This window comes from Danio rerio, chromosome 22, assembly GCF_052040795.2.
Source record: "Danio rerio strain M-AB ecotype USA chromosome 22, GRCz13ab, whole genome shotgun sequence".
In the NCBI taxonomy this organism is placed as follows: Eukaryota; Metazoa; Chordata; class Actinopteri; order Cypriniformes; family Danionidae; genus Danio; species Danio rerio.
The window spans coordinates 16,262,280-16,289,294 of record NC_141042.1 but is presented as its reverse complement, the minus strand read 5'-3'; the positions used below and the strand labels follow the sequence as shown (position 1 = coordinate 16,289,294).

At 34.4% G+C, this 27,015-nt stretch overlaps 1 long non-coding RNA gene across 5 annotated transcripts in view; it reads left to right on the top strand.

Moving 5' to 3' along the window:
* LOC137488916 (uncharacterized) overlaps positions 1-27,015 on the top strand; it is a 52,058-nt gene that overhangs the window by 10,675 nt on the left and 14,368 nt on the right. For 3 of the 5 annotated variants that reach the window (XR_015521815.1, XR_015521816.1, XR_015521812.1), the window contains 2 exons: positions 8,744-8,875; positions 17,635-17,771. This is a non-coding gene — a long non-coding RNA (uncharacterized LOC137488916). Of the gene's footprint in view, positions 1-8,743; positions 8,876-17,634; positions 17,772-18,034; positions 19,428-27,015 lie in introns of those variants that run through there. The other 2 variants (XR_015521814.1, XR_015521813.1) reach the window with 2 other exon arrangements.

Sequence of the window (27,015 nt, the reverse complement as noted above, 5' to 3'; positions counted from 1 at the left end):
TGCTTTCTAATGTGTTTAATGACATTCCAGTATTATTGATTGGTTTTTACCATGCCTTCAATTCAAAGCAAGCAATTTTCAGTAGAGACCCAATGGACCATTTTTAATTTAGCATACAAATACCTTTTGAAACATTGCAGGAAAGTGCAATGTTTCAAACTCAAACTCAAACTTTTACCACAAAACAAGTACATTTGAATGGTTTTGGTGTTTTGGCTCATTCTGTTAAGAGGGATTGGTTTTAACATGCCTTCACTATAAAGCAAACAATTACCAGTTGAGACCTATAGACCAATACGAAAAAATAGAAACCAACACAAAATCATTTATAAATGATTTTGTGTTGGTTTCTATTTTTTTCAGTTAGGTGATTTTTATTTTAAGCACACGAATACCATTCAAAACATTGCAACATGTGAAATTTCAACCATCAAAACCAGTACATTTCAACGGTTTCTATTGTGTTTTGGGACATATTTCATTAAAAGTTGATTGATTTTATTGTACCTTCAATATAAAAACAAAAAACGACCAGTAGAGACCCAAAGATCAATTCAAATTTCTATTATAACCATTAAAACCATTGCAAATTTGGTGATGGTTTGCATTGTTTTAATTCAGTTGGGTCATTTTCATTTTAGGCATACAAATACCATATAAAACATTGCAAAAGGTAACTTTTAAACCATAAAATCCATTACATTCCAATGTTTTTTAAATGTATTTTTTTCTGAATATTTCACTAAGATTGATTGGTTTTAATGTACCTTCAATATTAAAGCAATAAATGATCTGTAAAGACCCAAAATACCATTAAAATGTTTATAATAACCATTAAACCATTACAAGTTCTGTGATGGTTTCCATTGTTTTTTATTCAGTAGGGTCATTTTTATTTTAGGCATACAAATGCCATAAACACATTGCAAACCATCAAATTTGAACCATCAAAACCAGTTCATTTCAACAGTTTCTAATGAATTTTGGGACATATCCCATTAAGATTGATTGGATTTACTGTTCCTTCAATTTAAAGCAAAAGATTACCAGTAGAGACCCAAAATACCATTTGAAGTTATATTATCACCCTTAAATCATTACAAGTTATGTAATGGTTTCCATAGGTTTTTATTCAGTTGGATCATTTTTATTTTATGCATACAAATGCCATATAAAACAATGCAAACCATCACATTTTTACCATCAAAACCAGTACATTTCAACTGTTTCTAATGTATTTTGGTGAACATTTTTTATTAGGATTGATTGGTTTTTAACAGAAAAAAAATTACCAGTTGAGACCCTGAGGATCATTCGAAATTCCATTATAATAATTTAATCAATTGCAAATTCTATTATGGCTTCTATTGTTGCTTTTTTCAGTATGGACATTTTTATTTCAACTTGTTAAATGTGTGTCAATCAGAAAGGGGTTTAGCATTCAATCATTTGCCAAACGAACATGCCGGAATGCCAATCCGGGTCATTCTGGCCTAATTTAGCCCTAGGCCGTCTGTCAGTAAACAACATTTTCCAGAGGTTATGTTTACACAGCGTTTGTTGAATGGCAATCACATTTATTGTAGTGCATCAGATGGGAAACAGTGTCTTCCCTTAGAAAACCATAAAGATTAATCATTAGTTGCTGCATGGAAGCTACTATCACTATGTAGTCTTAAAAATAATCTCTAAATCCCCTAGTTGGTGTATAGCTTAAAGATAAGGCATGTTCCCTCCTTAGTCCAAGGATATTGATTAAACACTCAGTTTCTTTATTTGAACACTGAGTCACCCACGGCCAAGATAAATGTTTAAAGCAACAATGTCAATATGCACTGCAGCGTTTGACTTGAACATGAGATAACAGTGTTTTGAAAGATTAATCGATTAGCAATCCCTAATGGCATTTCATAGAATCCTGTCATAAGTGGTGCTGGCTAATGCGCTAATAGTGTTGTTGACACTTGGAGAGCTAAACTTTGTTGTGTAACTCATCCAAAGCTATGATCAGACTTGATTTTGGCCTGGTGGACAATGAAATGTATTAAACGTGTTTAAACTCTTAGAATAACTCAGCAGTGTTGGGTAAAAAAGTCATATATTTTCACTTTAATGCTATTTCTTACGCGTAAAAACGAAACACGAGTATACTATAACAAATACTTCTCCATTACTTACTTAAAGTAACCCATTTATTTACTTTTTAAAAGTAACTTCAGATTGTAATAAATAATTTTTCCTCAAACACTGTTGCTACCTAGCAAAAATACTACAGTGAATGCCCTAGCAAAACTTTAGCAAACACGTGAACGTACATAGCATAACATTATGCTAAATACTACTTACAACATTCCAGAAGCAGTTTCTCTGAACACAAATATCAAGAAGCTACTTTTTAGCAACTACATATACAGTCTTATGCAAAAGTTTGGCCACCCCTGGTAATTTTCATAATTGCAAGCCATAGCCTGCTAGCCTTTCAAATCAGCAATTTAATTTTGATATATTTTATACCCTAGGGAAAAAGCAACATTTCAGTTCTGACATAACATTTATTTATTCAACAGATGCAAAGCAATTTTACAAAAACAAAAAAAGACAGGTGCAAAAATTTGGGCACCCCAACGGAATAATGGTATTAATCTTTTGTACAGCCACCTTTTGCTGAAATAACTGCCTGTAGTAGATGCTTATAGTCAAGTATAAATCCCTGAATTCTTGCTGAAGGCAATTTGGACCATTCTTCCTTGCACAATTTCTCCAGTTCAGTCAGGTTTGATGGGTGCTGAGCGTGAACGGCCCTTTTCAAATCAACCCATAGACTTTCAATGATGTTTGAGTCTGGGGACTGGGATGTCCATTCATTGTATCATGTCTGGCCATAAATTCGTTGGTAGATCTGGAACAGTGCTTTGGGTCATTGTCTTGCTGAAACATCCAACCCTGGAGTAACTTCAGCCTCTAGACTGATTTCTGAACATTGTTCTTCAGAATTTTGCTGATACTAGGTGGAATCCATGTGACCTTTAACTCTGCCAAGGTTTCTAGTACCTGAGCTTGCCACACATCTGCACAGCATGATAGACCCTCCACCATATTTTGCAGTTGGGAGCCTGTTCTTCTTCTGGAATGCTGTGCTCTTTGTCCGCCATGCAAATTGTTTATGGTTGTGGCATCTGTCCACAGTATATTTTTCCAAAATGATTCAGGCTTGTCCAGTGTCCAGATGACCCTTTGCATACCTCAAATGACTCTTCTTGTTGGCAGAAAAGGCTTCTTCTGCATCAACTTCCATTGAGCTGTTCTTTTTTAAGAGTGCGCTGAACTGTGGAACGATGTACAATGACATTATTAGCTGCAAGATGTGCCTGGGGCTCTTTGGAGGTGGGCAGTGACCATTCTAACCATGCTTCACCCTTGCTTTTCAGATATTTTTCTTGGTCTAGCAGATTTTTCCTTCTCAAGAACTTGCCTTCCATTTTCTTACTATATTTGTGACTGTAGAGATTGAAACTTTAAACCTTTGTGATAGCTTTTTTTTATCCTTCTCCAAATTCATGTTGATGAATTATTCTAGTTTTTAGGCCATTAGGAAGTTCTTGTGAAGTTCCCATGCTGCTACTTTCAGAAATTATCAAGAACACAGTTTTAGCGTAATAATGTTCTAAAAACTTCTAATTTATCAACACACACCTAGCAATGATTCTTTAGCAAACATCACAGACACAGCATTGGCATAATAAAGTGTTTAACGCCACAGAATTTTAGAAAGCCTCTAGCAATAGCTAATAACACTCTTAGCAAAACTTTAGCAAACAACATGCTAAATGCTACTTACAACGTTCCAGAACACAAATATCAAGAACATGTTTTTTAGCAACTACATATATCATTCACATGCTAACAAAAAGGTAAACTTTAAGTAACAATGTGTTAGCAGTTTTGACTATATACATTAGCAGCACAGTAATATCTTAATCACAGTTAAGAAAGCATTGTTGCAAATATCACGCTTAGCATAAAAGTTCCTAGCAAACACAAAGGACATGCTAGCAACACTTCAGAAAATATCAAGAACACAGTTTTAGCATAATAATGTGCTACAAACTACTCATGTCCCAGCACCCACCTAGCAATGACACTAAAGTGTTAAACGCCACAGAATTTTAGGAAGCTTCTAGCAATAGCGTATAACACCCTAGCAAACCTTTAGCAAACATGTGAGCAAACATAGTATAACATGCTAAATGCTACTTACAACATTCCAAAAGCAGTTTCTCAGAACACAAATATCAAGAATCTACTTTTTAGCAACTACATATGTCATTCAGATGCTAACAAAATATAAGCAGTTTTGACTACATTAGCAGCACAGCAATATCCTAAAACAGCAGTTAAGAATAGTCAAGAAAGCACTGTAGCAAGTATCACGCTTAGCATAACATTTCTTAGCAATCACAAAAAAACATGCTAGCAACACTTCAAAAAATATTAGGAACACAGTTTTACCATAATAATGTGCTAAAAACTTTTACTTTCCCAGTACCAACCTAGCAATGACTCTGAAAGTGTTAAAAGTGTTAAACACCACAGAATTTTAGGAATCCTCTAGCAAAAACCACCGTAGCAAAACTTTAGCAAACACACTTAAATTAGCAACATTAATGACTCTTAAACAAATATCACAGACACAGCGTTAGCATAATAAAGTGTTAAATGCCACAGAATTTTAAGAAGCCTCTAGCAAAAGCCACCCTAGCAAAACTTTAGCAAACACACTTAAATCAGCACCATAAATAGGTATTTACATAAATAATACTTTTAAGTGCATATTTTTGTATCTTTGGTTCAATTCCAAATTGTGTGTGTCATATTTATAGACATGCAGAATGAGCGCATTTCAATTAGCGTGTCATTTCAGCAGCCGTTTGACAGAAGCTAAACATATGTATGCCCTCTGTCTGATGTGCTATACCATTTGGTTTATACGTACTATTTTGGTATATGTTATATTTAACTCTTTTCTTTCAATGAAGAAAAACCTCTGCCCCCCCCCCCTCATTCACTCATCCCGGTCCCTTTCTTGTGTCGAGCGTACCCTCTTATTTAAAGGGAATAATCTGTAAATTGCATGCTGGTTTAGACTTAATCATAACAACTCAAAGTAAATAGGTCACAATGAGTGCTTCTTTCTTTCTTTACCACCCCCCTCACCTCCTCCTTCGAGTCAAATGGAAAGCACATGTGTCTCCAGGGTTTATTTTTACTCCCCTTTAAAACGGTTAGAAGGCCTAGAAACCACTTCATGGCTTTAAAGGAGAGTGGTCGCTGTGCTGAGGGGACGAAATTATCGGGACGGAGCACACATGTCACCCTGGCGGTTTTCCTGCATTCCACCAAAGGACGAATTAAAGAAGGCAGATGGAGCCACAGAAGCATGAGGGAAATAGACTGTGGTTAGCATTAGCATTAGCGACATCCCTCAGGTGCACACCTGGACCTTTCACTTGAGTCAAGTAAAATTATAGCTAGAAATTATTCTGGCTACTTAAGAATTGAGAATAAAGCAAATTATCATGTAAATTAGCTTTACTAACGATTGCTAACATGCAGTGACATTTCGCTATTTGTGCTAAACGCTGCTTGCTGTACCTTTCAAGTCTTAAAATATACCAGTTTATCTGTTACAGAACAGCAGTTGCTTTCGGGCTTTGAACATGTTATGATTATGCAACATCAAACGATAATTGATAAACCGCATACCACATCTCTAACACTTGACAGACATTTACAAAACATCAAGGCTGCATTGGATGTACCTGGCAACGTGCTAATTTAAAGGACACCATGTTTAGGAGCTATTAAAAATAAGCTGTAGGCAGTACAAGCTGTACATGTGCTAATTGCGTTTGTATTTTCATTTAATCAGAGTTTCATAAAAACACTTATAAAGTAAAATCCTATGAAACATAGTTACCCCAAATCTGAAACGATGTTACAAACCAAACATTGAGGCAATCGAGTTAGCTTCGAAAGTGTGCCATTTAAATTACTCTGTTTAATATTTTTACTCTGGTTGCTAAAAACTTCTTGACCATCCAACATGCACAGCAAGGGTGTTTTCATTGTTTTTTAGCATTTTATTATACACGATGTTTTTTGATATTTTAGGGTGACTCAGTAAATGCTAAGCATTTGTTTCTAAGCGGGTTTTTAGCATGTTGCTATGCTAAGCACTATCATGGTATTTTCTAGGGGACTCTGGGAATCATTTCTATATTAAATGATTTCCATGGACTTTAACAAAGTAACCAACTTGCAAATTTAAGCTTAAATAGCGTAACCGCTAATGCTAATGTTTAGCGGTACACTATAAAAGAGACTAAAAGCCATTATGTGATTGGTTCTGAGATGCTGTGATTGAAGGTAGCTATTATGTGGTAAAGTCTATAATGTAAACACCTCCAGATACTCTAAGCAAGCACACATCAATACAACATAATTTCTGTGACAACAATACAACAATATTTACCACTTTTTTTTTATATTACTGTAAGGGGTAGCTTTTGGATTGGGGTAGGGGTAGATGTTACTAAAACCCAATTTAATATACTATATTATAAATAATTATCATAAGCATTTCGCTGGAGCTGTATCTCTTCTAGCAACAACCATGCATTGTTCATTTTAACTGACAGCCTTTTTCATAAAGCTTAATAAATTATATGACCCTCTCTTGATATTAAAATAATTGCTGACATTACTATAATGTTCAGGGAGATTGATATGTAGTTCCCATTGTATTCCGAATATTTTTTGCGTGTGGCATTTTCGGGTTTTGTTAGGAAGTTGCTAGAGAGCTCTGAATGGTTTAGCATAACGCTTTGCTACTTATATTCTACAGAAAATGATAACAAAATGGTTATTAGCATATCACAATGCTAAGTATATCTAGAGTGTTACTAATGGATGAAAATAAAGAATGTTTTTTAGTAAGCTAAGAGCATTAGATTTTATGAATAACAGATGTTTGCTAGTGTACTGGGTGATTGTTAGATGGTTTATAAGGAGGTAGTTTTTACTAGCATGTTTCTATGCTAGGGATGTCTTTGGTGTTTTTACTAGCATGTTTCTAGAGCAGAGTGCCCAAAGTAGGGCTCGTGGGCCAAAGTTGGCCCATTTTAACCTTTGGTTTGACCCAGCATCCCATCTGAGGGAAGAGTGAGAATGATAAACAGGGTTGGGGCAAATGCCATACCTGTCTACCATCCCGTTTTTCCCGGGATTCTCCCGTATTTTACTGTTCTATCCCGCTATCATTCCTTAAAGGTGTTTTCCCGTATTTCTCCCGTATTTTCAGTCTTTCTCTGAAGAGCCGAGCCTCCCTATAGGCAACCCATACCGCCAAACCACCAGGGGTCGCCCCTTGCTCTAAAACAAGAGTCTTCTGTGCTTTCGCTTTGTTCAGGAATGAAAACTTATTCAAAACGGCAAGGCTTCTTAAAAAAGGTGCGATTCCATTTCCTTTTGATTACAGGTGCCGTTGACCATCCTATACAATCCTCGAAACAGTCGTATAATATTACATGACTGTCAGTTGGCGTGCTCCATAGTAATAGACGCTGTTTCCCTAACGGATTCTGCACACGCGATTTGAAGCGGAGAGAAAGTTTGGCGCGTGTTTAAACAGACATACACACATACTTAATAATAATAACATATAAGGATGTCGATCTTGGTGGGTTTTTTCCAAACACAACTTAAATGAGCATAAAAAGTTAGGAAAGCAGTCGAATGCTTTTCATTTTAACGTTAGATTTGTGCATTTTTAAAGTGACACCTCTTATTTAATGTAGTAAAAAAATCTTAATAAATGAGAGATTCATTCGTTGCTCTTTAATCAGAATGTAGTAATTTGGGGAATCTTTTTTTTGGGGGGTGGGGGGGATCCCTTATTATGGTGGGCATATCCCTTATTTTCACATCCCAATGTTGACAGGTATGGCCTTTAACACAAAGATTGTTAATTCTAATTTGACATAACATTTTTTATTAGTATGAGGTCCCTTTCACCGCTGCTTGCAGCTTTAATTTATTAGTTTAATTGCTGAGCTGCTAAAAAGCTCACTGAAATGAAATTTTTTAATTAAATGTTGTAAATAAATCAGATTTTTTAAAAATGTAAATACTGTCACTTGACGGATAGAGGACTATGCAGAAGACTTCAGCGAGCAAATCAAGGCAAAAACTAGTGTAATTCTGTTATAAATTAGATTTTTACTGTAATAAGTTCATTGTAAAATGTAAAAAAAAAACCTGTTAATATAAAGCAATGTTTTCTAGTCGTTTTTAAATAGTATTAAATAAATTAGGAAATTACCCATGGCAACTATATTTACCTTGGTCCCACTAGTCTCAATCAAGTTTGGTTTTTGACCCTTCATAAGAAAAAGTTTGGGCACCCCTGTTCTATAGTCTTCTGCATGTTGACTATATGTGACTATATTTATTTAGCACAAACCGTTGCTTTAATTAGTTGTCCTAAAAGTGTCCTTTGTAGCACACTGCATTTTAAAACCACCTTAAATTTAAGCTTGCATAGATATAAACGTAAATGTTCACATATTTGCTTGTTGTGTGTTTCAGACACCAAAATTTAATGACACTATTAAAATGAATTGTTTTAATGTGCAAATAAGCTTATGTTACCTTCTTAATGGATGCAATGTTCTCTTTTTCACAGGATTTGCAGTCACCTGAGGTGAAAAAGTCAGAGTTTGATGACGCAACTTTGTCTGAGAATGCATCGTTAGCACCGTGACACATCGAATGCAGTTGATGATCACAAAGTCGTCATCTCACTGTCATGATACCAGTAAGTAAACCTGTAAACGTAAGCCTGAGGGCATAGCAATCCTGGGGCATGCATACAGAGATGTATTTCCCAGCAATACGCTCCAGGCTAATGTCCCAGATCAGGCATAATTCTAAGCAGTCTTTTTACAATACATTAGAAAGTCACACACACACATACACGTCATATATGAAGTATTTAAATAGGATCTGTTTAAAATCTCTTCACCAGCCCAGCACTCCATAAAACTAAGGCCTTTCTGCTTATTACTTCTATATGTTAGTGGCTGCCATCCAATGGTCCCACATCAGTCAATACCACTATGCTGCTCTCGCTGAGGAATGACTGACTGTTCACGTCACAAAACCAGGTGTGCTCACACGCAAGGGTTTCCCTGAAAAAAAAAAATGATGGTTGCTAGGCAGTAACGTCAGACAATAACAAACAGCAGGAGTCCCATGCACGCAACACCTATAGAGAGCCGAGAGGCACTTAATGTCCTGTGCAACTCAATACGCGAGTAATTGTATGGCATAAAAAGTAAACACAGGGCCACGAGAAATTCCAGCACGTGCATAATTGGGATATTATTAACCTTTTTTTGGTTTCACAAACAGACTTGTGTTTTCTATAGAGAAAGGTTACGTCAACTAACCCAAATTATCTATACTAACAAAAACACTGAAATCTGATACCTGCGAAAATTTTGTAGGAGTTTGAAATCTGGCTTTACATTTAATTAATTAGTATCTCTCAACATTGGGTATTTAATTGCATAATCATTTCCTTTATTTTGACTTTTAGATTGTTTTCTAAGGGTTACGTCAATAAGCCCAAATTCTATGCTAACAAAAATATTGAAAGCTGATAACTGCAAAAGTTGTTGATTTTGGAAGATTATGGAATTTGGCATTACGTTAAGGTTTCTTAGTACCTCAACTTCAGTTGTGTAATTGCATATTAATTTTCTTTATTGATTGTTTTCCAAAAATAAGGTATTCTATATGACAGGCTCACGTCAATAATAGCTCAAATTACATGTGTAAGAAAAGAAAGCTGATAACTCATTTAGTGGGATTACGAAATTTGTCACTACTTTGAACGTATTAGTATTTCTCAACATTCGCTATATAATTAAATAACTATTCCCTTTGATTGATTGCTTTCTAAAACCATTGTTTGCTATAGAGTTGGATTACATCAACCTAAAAACCTACTCTAGCTTGTATTTTTCTTACAATAGTATTTTAGTTGCATATGAATATTGCACTCTTTATGATGAATCGCTTAATGTCTTCCTTATTTTTAAATCACTTTTGGTAAAAGTGTTCGCTAAATTCCCATTGATTTCTGACTGGGTTACAGAAACTAGCCCAAAACAAAAATACTGATGACTATCACTGACAACTCTAAAGGTTTTGTGTGAGATTTGTTGGTATATTTAATTCATTTATAGGCTATCACTAAACAAAACATTGACTATGTAATTGCACAATGATTTAATGTATTTTTAAATTTAATAGTTTTTATAGCGCAGTATAGGCCAAGTTATATAACAAATATAACGAAAGCTGATAACTACAGGTGAAGTTGCATGGTTTGTATATGATTATATCAATTTATTATTTAGCTCAAAGGCTTATGTGTTGCTAACACACTTGTAAAGGAACATTATTAATGTTAGTTTACAAAGTTGTGTTTTACTAAACTCCAATTCATAGTATAAACAAAAAATAAGCCAACCCATTCTGCTTTGCTTAAGCATATTCATTGTATTCATGCTAATTTGCTTGCTCTACGCTAGGAAAACCATAATTTAGGCTTTATTTATTCAGTGCATTCAGTGCTTTCCTTCACATAAACATTTTTCTTGGGATCTAATGTGTCTTCTTGAAAAGCTAATCTTGCCGCTAGCTGCGTGTCACCATCCAGAATTGGAGGGAGATTTCAAGTAGTATGTGGGGAACAGCGACCTCTACAGTATTGTTTTAGTTACGACACGTTATTCCAGAAACGTTTTTTTGTTTTGTTTTTTGCATTTAGCTTCCTAGATATATTGGACATAGTAAACAAATCCTAAACATTTAAGGCTAAGTAATGCTAACACTTGTTTACAACTAAAAAACCAAGACAAAATGCTATTGTCTTATATGTGGAGTTGGGAAACCGAACATGTCTCACCGTAATCCCCTCATTACTCCAAGTATCAGACAAGGCGTTTACCAAAAGCTCTTCATCCTGTCTCTCTTGTGAAGAAACATGGCTATCTGTGCATGAGCGCTAAAGCCGCATTGACCACAAGCACCTCACATACCGAAGTGAGCCGCTGAGATTAGATAACCACACAATACTTGGGGGAAACGTCTGCTTGACAAAGTTCTGCTCAAACAATCATAATACCAGTATCAGACAGGCAAACACTGGGTCCTGACTTCTGAGATTTCTTCAGCGCTGCTCCTCCAGGAACATTTCCACAAGTTCAAAGCGTCAAGTGCAACTTTGGGTGTTTTAAACCGATAGGTCAATGACCCTTCTGCTGTGTATGTCCAGTTATGAAAAAAAGTTTGAGTATTAGTTTTTTGTTTTATTTAAGAAAATAAATAAAACAGACCTATCATTTCCCCCCGAAAATGATAGCCCTACAAAAAAATCCAGCTTAAACCAGCCTAGGCTGGTTGGCTGGTTTTAGCTGGCTGACCAGCCTGGTTTTAAAGGGGTTTTGGCCTTTTCCAGGTTGGTTTCCAGCCATTTCCAGCCTGATCTTAAAACCAGCTTGACCAGCCTAGCCAGGCTGAAAGTCCAGCCAAAACCAGCTATGTCCAGCTAAATCCAGCTTGATCAGCCAGGTTTAAGCTGGATTTAGCTGGTCATTTTCCAGCCTCACCAGCTAAGACCAGGCTGGAAATGGCAGGAAACCAGCCTGGAAATGGCCAAAACCCCTCTAAAACCAGGCTGGTCAACCAGCTAAAACCAGCCAACCAGCCTAGGCTGGTTTAAGCTGGATTTTTCAGCAGGGCTAGGTCATCAGAATAACAAATGTTTTCATTTCTGGTTATAAAAAAAACAAAGTTATTGAACCAAATATTGATTTATTAACCCTTTTGAAGTTTTGAAATTGTTATTGTGTATTTAAACATCGCACCTTTTTTGTTAATTTAGCCCCCCTAAAATCATTTTATTGATTTTACCTTTGGAATAAATGTTTTAATGTTAAAAATGTATTTAATATTTGCTCCAAACATTACTAAATATCATATATCCAGAGAAACAGATAATTTTTAAGTTCTCTTTAAGAAAATAAGTATTTAACACATCATGTTTTTTCCTGGAAATAATATTTCTAAAGGAGCTGTTGACATTGAATTGAATAAGATTTGGGTAAAAACCCAAACAATACAAAAGTAAAAATATAACAAAACAAAATAAAATATACAGAAATGTGTATATAATACATTATATATAATACTTTTTTGGTGATGGCAGCTTAAAGATGGCAACTTTTGTATTTTCTATTCTATTCAAGTCTGGCTGGGCCATTCTACAGCTTGATTTTCTTTCCTTGGCTGTGTTTTGGATCATTGTCTTGCTGAAATGTTCACCCTGGTTTCATCTTCATCCTCCTGCTAATGTAGATGTTGGACTGAAGTAGTGAATGTTAATTTACAATAATGAACGACAGAGGATTGCTGAATAACTACTGAGATTTCAGCTACTGTCTGGGCTTTCCATGTCTTTCAACACCTTCCTTTCTTCTTGTGTTCAGTACTTTTTCCCTGTGTCATTTCATTTTATCAAGCATAACTTGATTTGTAAACTAATACATTTTGAAATATGGATTTCTTTGGTTGTTACCAACATTCAGAGAAAATTTCAAGTCAACAGCACCTTAAAAAATATGTTTTTTGAGAAAAATGGTGATGGATCCGCTTCTTATTTTCCCTGCTGTAAATCAACTTCTTTATAAACATGTTCGTGTATGCATTTAAAACTATTTTACTTATTCATTAATAGCATGCTTTTAAATGTCTTTTTTTTTTAATGTTGTCCATTATTAACTGTGATGATTCATATAATATATATAACTTTGTTTTTCCCCATTGAGATTGCCACGTTATTTTGTATCATGAGAAAGAGTAAAGGGAATATTTCAGTATACTCTTCCTCTAATATAGAAATTTAAAAGCAACCTCTTGCAAATGATACAAAATCATATTGTATTATAGTAAACGGAGGTCAGATGTGTAATCAACACAGCATGTGCACAAGCTGAATCAGGTGCATTCACACAGAAGCTTGCTAATTTCCACCTCTTTGTGTCTGGACACCAGTGCTTTCCCATTCATTGTGTCCTGTCTTTATTTCATATCCGAGAAGAGCCTGGCAGACAGAAGCTTCAAACCGCTTCCTCCACCGCATTCCAGCGCTCCTAAATACGCCACTTCACAGCGCAGGAGGTGACATTAACTTTATGCGGCCTGCTGACCTCAGCTCCTGAAATAGCCATCCATGGTTAGCTGGAAGGAAAAGCGCATGTAGGACATTTTCCCCCAATTCATCCCCACATACTTCACTATGCATTCTAAAGTAAAGCAATTTACAGATGTGCTAACCCTATAGGGAAAGTATTTATTGTCTAGAAGCGAAAAATGTGGGTTATGCATAATCAATAGATTATCTTGCTTATTGCTTTGTTAGATCTCAGCTAGCTAATGCCAAAAACCGCCACGGCTGGCTAGATAGCGCTTTTGGACGCGATCTGAATTGCAGTGGAAGGATAGATTGGGGAGAATCAGAACATTACTTTGGATCCAAAACATATGTAAATAAGAAATTAGCGTGTACAGCACCTCCTCGGAGCCCAGAGCAACAATCAATCTCTCAGCAATCAAGCCAAGATGAAACAAGGCCCAGATGGAGCTTAGCGCAGGCTATTCATCACGTCGCTAAAATCCAAACCTGTCATTAGCGGAGACAATAGCTGGAAGTGTCAAAAACCTATCCATAGTTACAACCTTAAAATTGTTAAGAACGCTTGAATACAGCACTTTATGGTAACTAGTTTCAGTGGTAAATTATATTGAATTTTGAATAGCTTTAGCCAAAATTTTATTTACTTGTTCAATGGTGGTCAGTGTCATCTAGTTTGATGTTTTTTTTTAATAATTATTTTTTTTTTTAATAATCGTCAGTTATTTTTATGCACATGCACAAATACAGTCTCAGCTATACAGTAAGTAAAACAATGGGAATTATACAAACAAGTAAACAAATTAGTACAATCAGGTTAGGGTCTTGCATTGTTGAATAGAAAATCAGGGGAAATTATTATTGTTGTGCCAAAGAGGTGTCCATAACTGCCAAAAGTCATAAGACTTTTAATGTATATATTGTAGGTGAGTTTCTCGAGTAGAAATAGCATAAATACTCAAGGAAACCACATTTTAAAAGAGGATACTCGAGGAGATGACCACAATAAAAGTAAACATTTTTTTGCCAGATAAGTTTGATGGTTGTTAAGGGATTTCATTTCATTATTTACCTTATAATTTTAGTCCAACCAGCAAAACAGCACCTTGCTAAGCTAGCTAGCACCTTTGTCCACTTGAAAATGTTATTTTTTATCACAGTTTTTTTAGCTTCAGAAACTTTCTGTAAAGTTGGATAACTTTTGAGATGCATTTTACAATTTTTCAAGTCTATAGTGACCTATATTTTTTGCACAAATTGTCAGCGCACACACAGCCAACACACAGTCTTTTTTAGTATACTCCATTTGATAGCTTGTGCAAACATTTGCAGACAACATTTATCCTTGCCCAGTGTCTTGGCGTTTTCTTTTTACAATTAATTGGCGATAAACATTTCAAAATTCTAAGTTACTTTAATTACCTCACACAATGCCCTCATTAAAATTCAATTTTGCCGTCTTCTGTAGTTTTATATTGTTCCATCTTCATTTATTTTCCAGATGTAAATTGGTAGCCTGGAAATACATGCCTCAACCAACACAATCTCACAGCTATTCGTAATTTTTTTAATTTAGTGGCTAATTCGTATGTATCCGTAAGATCTCAGTAACGGTTGGGTTTAGGGGTGGGTTGGGTGACATGCCTCCTTTTGTAAATCATACATTTTCGTTTGACTGAACTTAATGAATTAGCCATTAAACCGACAAAGCGTAAAATACTTACGTTTCCTTGTGCGATCAGGCTGACCTCGATGTATATATTTTTAAACTCGAAAACCATATAACTGACTGCCTTTTCCAAATCAAGTGAACAATTATAGGCAGTTGTTGTAAGCATCAACAATTTATGAATTCATCAATTGAGAAATCTAGAAATTAAGTAAAGTGTAATTGATGACAGGAAATTGAATTATTAGATAAATAATGCACACCTGAGGTGGTTTTGTGGCCATGACACTAAGTGGACCTGTTACACTATGGTTGTGCATTATTTTCAAATAATTCAATCAACAGGAGCTTATTCTACAGTTACAATAACTAAAGACACTGGTCAGATGTTGTGTTTTAAGATACTTGTCAGGTTTTTGTCCTTAACCTGCTTCTATTTGTAGCACTAGTTTCTTGCGCATCTCATCCAAGGCCTTCTCTTTTTTTTGGATGAGATTTTTTTATAGTTTATATTTAATCTCACTTTAATCTTGGAATTAATCTAGATTAAATTGACTCATTTGAATTCTGCCAAAGGCATTCAGAATATGTGTGCTACAGTAATGACTAAAAGTAGGTCTTTGAGAACAGATTTCTTACGCCAGGTGGCACATTAGACAATGGGCTCATCTCCAGTTTCTAAAACGCATCACAAACTGCATGAGAAACTGTTCTACTATGATAATTAGTGATGAAAATAAATGATGTTCAATGAGATGTACTTGTGTTTACTAACTGTTTATTCGGTTAAACATTTTTAATTTTGAACTGTAGGCCTGCATAAGCCCCAAACAGCGATTATTTTATTTATTTACTTTTGACTACCTTAACTGAACTAAACAGAAACGGAATTATGACATGTGTAGTACGCATATATAAGTGGCATTACTGAAGTAAACACCGCAATCAAACTATTACCATCATGTAGGACTTTTCGCCATATTTTCTGACAAGATACACACATGCGGTTTTTAGTAAAGGACCACACACACACACACCTCGTGAAATGCGGAAGTTTTTTTCTTTCCATTTGGCATGAGTTATTAAATTCCATAACACTCTCACCAGTACCTACTCCTTATTTGCGTTTGATACTCCAGTTTTTCATCATTGATCAGATTCACTCTAGTGAACTGCATCCATGTTAGCATGTCACGTTTGATGTGGTATTTTAACAGTAGGAATACACATAGGTTCAAAGACTTTTTCTTGCCACCTACAGTGCAAATCGGCCAGGTATACATTTGCGCTAAAATATCAAACTGAAAGTCATCATAGCCTGCGTAGAATAGACCCAGCTCCCAAAACAACTTTGAGAATAGATTAACGGAAATTTTTTTTATCTCCCGATAAGAGTCTCGTGTTAATGCCGATAACAGCCCACCACTAATTTTTTTATAGTTGTTTAATCATTCAGTTTAGTGATATGAAATATAATGCGGTCAACTAATTTAGCTACAAGGTTCTCTGAAAATAATTGCACACCTTAATGTTCCTCAGCCAATCAGAAACAAGAATTTAGCAGCCCTATAGTATAAAAATCTTCCCATAGTTTCTTACCAAAATTCTCAATGCAATCTCACGGCAATTCGTAACTTTTTGATTTAGTGGCTAATTCAAATGAATTCGTACGATCTAATACATACAATTTAGTACGATTTTGCTTATCATCCAATGATGGTTAGGGTTAGGGGTGAGGTTGAGTGCCATGCCTCCTTTTTAAAATCGCACATTTTCATTCGACTGATCTGAAACGACTGAAACGAATTTGTATGAATTACCCCCCAAAAAAACTGACAAAACGTAAAATACTTATGTTTTCTTAAAGAACAAACTAAAATACTATATGACCTAAGAACATTTATACAATGATTTGCTGCTCATTCATTAGAAGCAGCAGGGTTACATATCCACCTAGCCTTGCTAGCATGCTAACTAGTCTAATAGATATAGTTTTTACACTCTATGCTGTTTTCTACTGACGCTGTAATGCATGACTGGAAATTTTTCTCAATCTTCATTTTTTTATATGATCTTGTAATCATTCTTGAGGACGTGTGTGGAACAGCTGTATTGAGTTTCAGCCGTTAGGTTTGAGCCAAGTCTTTAGCGCTATCTGCTCTGGGATCTGGAGACCAAGCGCTGGAGGTGAACCTGATGTCCGGCCCAGGCTCAAACAATGGGCTGCGTGCACGTGTTTGCCATTGGATTTGTCACAGCAAGAACAAACCAGCTGTCGGAGGAGCCCATGTGGGGAAGGTTATAGTAGATCAAGTGTGCAACGTTTGTGTAACAATAACAACGAAAGGTTGCCATTAGGTTTTATTAGCGCTGTAGTGTGAAGGATTACGTGCTGACAGTTAGCCATTCCCTTATAGGCTTACGGATATCTGGCTCTCGTTTGCTTGTAAAATACGCGTGTTTAAGAGCAATTAAGGGCATGTGTGTATGGAAATTTTAGAAACTCCTTCAACTTATGCTCATGAATTCATCACGTTCGTCAAATTACATCAGTCTTTGTGTATATATATCTAATAGACGAGGCATTTCTCCTCATATACGTCTAGACAATAGGTCTAAATTGCTGTTTCCTCTTTCCCAAAAGGATCCTCTGAAATGAATGTCTGCTGAGCCATCAAACAAACCGGCTTCTTGGAGGGGCTGCAAGATGAGAACATTAAAAAGGCTGAAACAGGATGGTTTAGCGTTCAGGGGGTTCGTCGCCGTAATTGGTAGGTAGAGTTCTGCAACCTCGACTAGATGATGGAGGAAGGTTTGTAATTTGGCCCAGTACCACAACCCTTCCCCCCAAAACCCAGTACAAAGTGTTCAGGGGGAAAATTAGAGATGAGTCAAAAATGCACAGGCAGACGATGATATTTTGGTGCTGATCTCTGTATTTTAGTTTGTAGTATTAGGTGTTATGTTCAGTGTCTTTGATGTAAAAACAAGACCACAATTAAACTGATAGTTCTAAACATTATTCTTCTTTGATTACCCTCAAGCTGCAATATGGACAAGAGGTTGTATGATACTTTTTTTAAGGAACAAATGGTCATTATTTGAGATTAACCATTGCCTCAAAGCAAGAAGGTCGCTGGTTCGAGTCCTGGCTTGGCCAGTTGGCATTTCTTTGTGGAGTTTGTTCTCCCTGTGTTTGTGTGGGTTTCTTTTGGGTGCTCCTGTTTCCCCAGTCCAAACACATGCGCTATAGGCGAATTGAATAAACTAAATGGTCCGTAGTGTTTAAGTGTGTGTGAATGAGTGTGTATGGTGTTTCCTAACACTGGGTTGCTGCTGGAAGGGCATACGCTGCGTAAAACATATGCTTGATGGTTCATTCTGCTGTGACGACCTCTTAAAATTGAGACTACGCTGACGGAAAGTGAATAAATGAATCAATGTCTTATGTGGGAATGATTCAGCTTTCAATTTGTGGTTTTATTAGTTCAGGTTTTGTGAAGTAACTTGATTGATGAAAATCATTCTTAATTTGTGTATTGGACCAATTGTTCAATGAAAAGAACATTTTCAAATGTACCATTTATTAACTGATCCGGTTCAATCCTCTGAATCAGTTTAACAGTTAGTAACGCTAAATGTGAATAATGAAACCAACTAGAACCTTTTAAGTTGATATGGTCATAGTAATATTAATTCATAAAATACACGTTTACCACACATTTGAGCTCCAAAAATAACAAACCAATTTGTGAATAAATCCATATGATTAATAAATAACCAGTTAAAGAGATGAATGAATTATTAAATCAGATTGTGAATTCTAACAACAGTTCTAAAACTTCAAAGTATGATTCGCTCATTTATCTAGTTCAGAAGTTCGACTCTGTTAAATCCGTGATTTTCTGTCAAATAAAAGCGATTAAACGATGACCAAATTATGCATTTTTTTGTTTGTCGACCCATTACAGGATAGGGCTGCACAATATTGGAAAAATCTGACATTGTGATATTTTGTTTTGCCGCAATATATTGCGAAATAAATAAAGGTTCACCAAATGACTTGAATAGCTCTATTTGGAAAGATTTCATTCATTTAGATCAACTCGGATGATCAAGTCTTTTTCAATGCAGTGCATCTGCATAAATTATAATCAGTTACAAGCAAAAATAAATAAATAAACAGTGCTTTTTAGTTACAGAAATTGAACAATCAAATGTAAAATAACATGGTCATCATTGTATAAATAATAAAAAATATATTTTTTTAATAATATCTTCATGTTTAACTCTTTAATAAATCAAATAAACCTGTGATGTGACAATTGTGGATTACACATTGAATTATCGATGCTCAAACGATATATTGTTCAGCCCTAACCGAGGATAACCTGATTAATATAACATATTTTTTAAAAATAAAACTATTGTCTAATGAAAAAAAAAAAAAACGACAGGGAAAAAACACCATGAACTGTCTGTATGTCTTGTGCACATTTTTTCAATTTGTCTGATGTTGTAGTATGATTTGTTGAACGATGCATGCACATGCTTTAACTTATATTTTAGGTAATCATTCAATGAAATGACCTGTCTAATAAACCAGTTCTGAATATTATTAACTATAATCCACAGCTTTGACTAATGGTACATTTATTAAAGGGAAAAACGTTGTAAATAATGTTCAGTTTCTAGCGCAGACTGATCATTTCAGAAGACTTTAATGTATCACCATGAGCCAAAGGCCATTTTTTTTTTATTCTTAAAGATAAGCATTCGTTAGCGTCCTGACCTGCCATTATTTCATTTTTAAAATGTTACACCAAAGAAAAAAGTCTCCTTGAATGGCTTGAGAGTTAGTTGGCTAATTTAAAAAAATGGCAGGACTATCCCTTTAAGGAACTGTAACAGAATGGCTCTTAAAAACTTGTTTTGTTTTGGGGTTTTTCTGTAAAAAAATGTATCTTACATCATATAAATGAGCATGAATCAACATGGCGCAGCTGACAAAAGTGTTAAATCAACTTCTGTCCTCCTCAATCTCCTCAAGGTCTGTGAAATATTTGCAAACATGAGGCTGTTGTCCTTATTTTCAGTGAATTGGTGCCGTCAGTAAATGAAAAACAAGTTGAGCCATAAGCTGTTGTTTGATTGTTGCATGTCGAACCATCACGAGCAGGAAACCCGCCATAAATCGAGAAACAATAATCACTTTAATTGCTTTGCTATTGCGCCTGCCAATATTTTGAGTGTCTTTCTCATATGAGCGTTATGATATGAGGATTTCAGCAACCTGAAGCATGAAACTGGAACATAAACATGTAGTCGTGTGTTTGGGGTCCCGCGGGGCAGCGCAGCGTTCGTCATCAGTGACCCCTCAAGTTGTAAAGTTCAAAACTATTGGCAGCCGCTCCGGCCGCGGGAGCGCGCTCGCAATATTACGCCCTTATCCCCCTTGAGCTTTCGGTTTTCTCCATATTGTTTTCTTCGCCTAATGGCTATTTCAAGAGATAAAATCAGCGTCTGCCTTTTCAATGTTTTCTTTCTCTCCGCGCATTTGGTCTCGCGCGATGTCACGGGGTTAACGTCAACTCCGATTATGAATTATGCCCATAACTCACCGGGACTTCCCGCTCCGGTCGCCTAACTCAGCTTTTATCAATGTTGGACACTGACAGGAATTCCAATGGGATTTTGTCTGCGTAAGAAAAATAACAAGCAGACACTTTGAGGTGTCAGCAGTCTGTTTAATGTGCTACACTGCGCATTACTGGAATAGTTTAAGAACATGGGATCATTTTGTTCTTAATAAAATAAACGTTTCATGGATGTACTACACTGTAAAACGTTTCACAATGGTTAAACTCACAAACTCAAGATCACAAACCCAGTGAGAGTCAACTCAACTTAAAGAGATTCTTTGTTTCAACCTAAGATGTTGAGTTTTAAAATAGATTGTAAAACTCAACATCTTAAGTTGAAACAAAGAATCTCTTTAAGTTGAGTTGACTCTCAATGGCCTTTAAACTTGAGTTTGTAAGTTTAAATAATGTAAAACGTTTTACATGTTATACAATATTTGGTTATTTTTAATTAATAACGAATGAATGTTTATAGGTCTAAATCTTGTTATTATTTCATTCATTCGTTTAATTTTCCTTTGGCTTAGTCCCTTATTCACAGGGGTCGCCACAGAGGAATAAATTGCCAACTATTCCAGCATGTTTTACACAGCGGATGCCTTTCCAGCTGCAACCCAGTACTGAGAAACACCCACACACTCTTGCATTCACACACACTCATACACTATGGCCAAAATAGTTAATCTAATTCACCTTGAACCAGCGACCTCATTGCTGCGAGGTTACAGTGCTAACCGCTGAGCCTCTGTGCCGCCTCGTTATTTTATATATTCATTCATTTATTAATTTTCTTTTGGATTAGTCTCTTATTTTTCAGGGGTCAACACAGCGGAATGAATTGCCAACTATTCCAGCATATGTTTTACGCAGAAGATGCCTTTCCAGCCACAACCCAGTACTGGGAAAACGCATAAACTCTTGCATACACACACTCATACACTATGGCCAATTTAGTTCATTCAATTTACCTCACACCAGTGACCTCCTTGCTGTGAAGCGACAGTGCTAACGTCTGAGCTACTGTATGTATATATATATATATATATATATATATGTATATATATATATATGTATATATATATATATATATATATATATATATATATATATATATATATATATATATATATATATATACTTGAGGTCAGAATTATTAGCCCCCCTGAATTATTAGACCCTCCTGTTGATTTTTTCTCCAACGAAGAGAAGATTTTTTTCAACAGTAAATATTATTTTACTAGATATTTTTCAAGACACTTCTATTCAGCTTAAAGTGATATTTAAAGGCTTAATTAGGTTAATTATGTTAACTAGGCAGGTTAGGGTAATTAGGCAAGTTATTTTATAACGATGGTTTGTTCTTTAGTAGGAAAAAAAAATAGCTTAAAGGGGCTAATAATTTTGACCTTAAATTGATTTTTTAAAACTGCCTTTATTCTAACCGAAATAAAACAAATACAACTTTCGTATATATATATATATATATATATATATATATATATATATATATATATATATATATATATATATATATATATATATATATATATATATAAGGGGTGTCAAAATTAACTAATTAATTGGTTCTTCTGTGCACCGTGATGCAGACACAGACAATTCGTTACCAGTGTAGTAATAGATCATCACTGGTTGTTACGTACTGACATGATTTATCTCATGTGTGCTAAACAATAATAATGAATAATTATTAATAATTTTAATACAAGAATGTTTGTGCTGTGAAGTGAAATATTAAATTGTGTATAGAAAGCATCATCAATGCACCGTGATGCACCAAGATATCGAATCGAACCGAATCGATGGCATGATAATCGTTATTTTATTTATCTTAAAAGAATGCTACTTGTAACAAATATTACATTTGAATTTTAGTAATAATAATTCTAATAAATACTTGATTTATTCATGGTTTATTTTTAAATAAATGTATGAGTTGAAAATGAATAGCGTTTTATGTAATGCATTTATTTATTTTAGAAAATAACATTATTTTAATAATAAGTAATAAATGCATTCATCATTAAAGAATAAATAGTGTGTTTGTATACACAAACTTGTATTGTTTATTTAAGTAATTTGTATTAGATTTATAATTGTTATCTGTAGCCAAATAACTGTAAGAAACAACATTCTTCATAATAAATTAATAATCAGATTTGTTCCTTTTCAGTAAATAATACATTTTGAAAATAAATATATTTCTAATCGTTTTGTCTATGTATGTATGTATAAAGTTGAAATCGGAATTATTAAACCCCCTTTGATTTATTTTTAAATATTTACCAAATTATGTTTAACAGAGGAAGAAAATTTTCACTGTATGTCTGATAATATTTTTTTTTTTTTTGGAGAAAGTCTTGTATGTTTTATTTCGGCTAGAATAAAAGCAGTTTTTAATCTTTTAAAAAACATTTTAAGTTCAAACTTATTAGCCCCTTTATATTTTGTTATCGATAATCTACAGAACAAACCATATTTATGCAATAACTTGCCTAATTACCCTAACCTGCCTAGTTAACCTAATTAACCTAGTTAATCCTTTAAATGTCACTTTAAGCTGTATAGAAGTGTCTTGAAAAATATCTTGTCAAATATTATTTACTGTCATCATGACAAAGATAAAATAAATCGGTTATTAGAAATGAGTTATGAAAACTATTATGTTTAGAAATGTGTTGAAAAAAACACTTCTCTCTGTTAAACAGAAATTGGGGACAAAAATAAACAAGAAGGCTAATAATTCAAGGAGTTAAAAATTCTGACTTCACCTTTATATGCATTATCAAAAATAACTTATAAATACATTGTTATACATGGTAATGATAGCAAAATTTAATTAATCATTTTTAACAATATTTACTATTATTTTTATACTAATATCAAGGTACATCATAATTTATCATTTAAATAATTTGTTATGCATAACTTTCACTGATTTTAAACTCAGTTGCTTTGCATATGGAGTACTTTATCATATAAACAAGGCTAAAATCAGCCTGAGTCTGATGTGGATCCTGCTGTGAAGGCCTTCTGTTTTTCATTGAGGCTCGTGTCTCAGTTACAGCACTTTCATTATGTCTGTGGGCTCAAGTCTGTGTTTAGCACATGTGTCCTGCACAGGCAGCACGCTCATGATTAGAGACCAGCTCTCGTGATGAGTTTTGTGGGCTCATCGCGGGTTAAGAGTAATCCCTCAACTGCAATAGTGGGACAGCACAAGTGCCCCCTTTAACCCGAAGAGAACAGAATGCTGAAGAAAATAAATACTTCATAAATTTTAATTAGATTCAAAGGGTAACAAACTTAACATTTTTGATTTACTTTATAAACTTAAAGTCAGGTGAGGAATAAATCAGATGAGGGACATTCTGTCATTATTTATTCACCCTAATGTTGTTCCAAACATGTTTGACTTTTGTTCATCTTCAGAACACTATTAAAGATTTCCATGCCTCTCTATTGAACATATATTCAGCTGAACATATCAAAATTTTCACAAAGAGGTGAAAAAAAAAATCCATATTGATTTTTTTCTTCTGAAAAGACTTCTGAAGTCTTCTGAAAAGACATGATCTCTGATAAACAGTTTTAATTTAATTGTAAATTTATATACAGTTAAAGTCAGTTACATCCCATATAGTGATGCAGACGTCTCCAAAACTCGACAGGTGGACAAATCTAAACTTGTTTTTATTAAAACAAATATAAATATGCACAAAATAAATAATACTGATAATAATAATAACATTATTCAAATGCAAATTGTCATGAATAAACTGAAAAAAGCCCCCTGAGATAAAAAAGGCATTGAGGCAGTGGTTTGTATATTTATGTTGAAAATAATACATTTTGTACCATTTTAATCGTTTTTTTTTTCCATATGTAAAGATATTTACGTATTGCTGTGCATCTTGTGTGTATTAAGCAATTTGTAAGTGTTTGGACCTGCATAGGCGCATACTAGACCTTAGACCAGCTTTTAGTTGCTCAATGGCGCGGTCCATTTCAGTTCCTCAAAATAGCAATGCGCTAACAATGTACCTTCACACACCTCCTTTTCAGACCAGCACACCCATGATTCCACAAAGTGGCCCAAATGAATTTGCTTTTTAAACAACGTGGCACAATGTGTGCACAATACTGTTGCGGTGGTCCAAAAATAGCCACAAATCACGCCAAACACGTCTTGCGCCTTATTGTGCAGGGTGTATAATAGGGCCCTCTGTCCTTCACTGTCTGGAATAAACCTTTTAATTTTTTATGATATTCCAGAAATTCCATGACCCTTGCATGAGAACCCTGTGTTATGTATTTTCCTATATTTTAAAATTCATTTGTGTGATGGTAAAGTTGAATATTCAGTAGACATTATTCCAGTGATCAGTGAGAAATTGACAAAAGAAATTGTTCTATTTTTAAAAAATATATAATTAACTTTAATTCAAAATGTTTCCCTTTAGAGTATTAATGGACCTTCCTCTTCTTCTTTTATCTGCAGTCAAGCTAAATAAGGTAAACATGCGCTAAAATTAAAACCAAGAGTTTGAAATGGGATTTTCCTTTGTGACGTTATAGACAGTTTGTTGTATATGACCGTGTAGTAATTTAGCAATATCTAAAATAATTGTGTTCCTCCCTCGCTGGCTTCAAATCTTTCAAGTATTTAATTGAATTTAAAATTAAAACACCACACACTAGACGAAACATAACCTGCGTTTTAAATCTTAAAGATAAGATGAGTGTAATATAGGAATAAGAGTTACATCAGGATAGCAGTTGAACTTTGTGAAGTCAGATGTTAGATAACATCAGTATTTTCATCGGAACCATATGTGACATCATCATTACAGTGTCAGAGAATCCACCCATTCGCCTTGACAACAGTAATTTATGCACAGCTTTTAATTAACATCCAGTATCAAGGGCTTTGTGCATATTAGCTAAGGGGGAAGCTTAAAACGCATGCAAAAATATTTCAATTATTCAGTTGAATTCAGAATTATTAGTCCCCCTTTAAAATGTATTATTATTTCCCAAATAATGTTTAACAAAGCAAGGAAATTTTCACAGTATGTCTGATAATATTTTTTCTTCTGGAAAAAATCTTATTTGCGTCCAACAGATTGCACTATCATGTTTTTTCTCTTCTTCATTCTTTTATATCACATTTTACCTGTTTTTATGTTTTGTTTTGACGCATTTTTATTATCTGTTTTTATTTTTATTTTACTTGTTTCTTTTATTCTTGTTTATGTAAAGCACTTTGAATTGCCATTGTGTATGAAATGTGCTACATAAATAAACTTGCCTTGCCTTGCCTTGCCTTGCCTATTTCAACTAGAATAAAAGCAGTTTTTAATAATAAAAAAAAAACATTTTGAGGTCAATATTATTAGCTTGTATATTAAATTATATTATATTTTTTTTCGATAGTCTACAGAACAAACCATCATTATTAGAAATGAGTTATTAAAACTATTATGTTAAGAAATGTGTTGAAAAAAATCTGCTCTCTGTTAAACAGAAATCGGGGAAAAAATAAACAAGGCTAATAATTCAAAATTCTCAGTTTCTCTGGATTTATTTATTATGTATGTGCTTAAGATCAATGTCAATATGTCTTTTTAATTTTTGTAATTATAGGTCTAATAACATTGCATCTAAATTTTAAGTAAACATATTGTAAACATGTAATTGTTTTGGGAATAAAAAAAAAATAGCAGGAAAGCAATAAAATAAAATAAATGAGTAAATTAACCGCAAACAGCGAACTACCCTTTACGACATGTGGCTGTTAAAAAATTATTGTCAAAGCTCCGGAGACTTAAAGATTTTTGTCATCTTTTTAAAAGGCAAAGACTAAATAGTTTAGATGTAGCCTACATTATGGTATGTCTAAGACATTTAGAGGAAACGGTGGCAATGAAGACGACTGTATAAGAAAAAGAAGCACTGTGCATCGTTTATATTTTATATGGAATACGCTTTTTGTATTTGAAACACGATTGCTTAAAAAACCCACTGAACTTTGGCTCAGTCAACCTTAAGTCAACACCGCCCTCTGCTGGTATTAATCTGTATTGAAACTTTTTTTTAACAGCATTTTACTACGTTAGGGTTCTATAGCAGATTACAATGACATCATACTTAAAACTGAAATTCATGTCATATCATTGTTATATTGCATTATATATGTCAATATTATAGATGTCATATACACACACTACTAGTCAAAAGTTTGGGATCAGTAGGATTTTTAAATGTTTTAAAATCAGCCTCTCCTGCTCACCAAGGCTGTATTTATTTAATTTCATTTGAAACCACATACCATAAGAAAGCAGTTATATAAAATTGTAATAAAT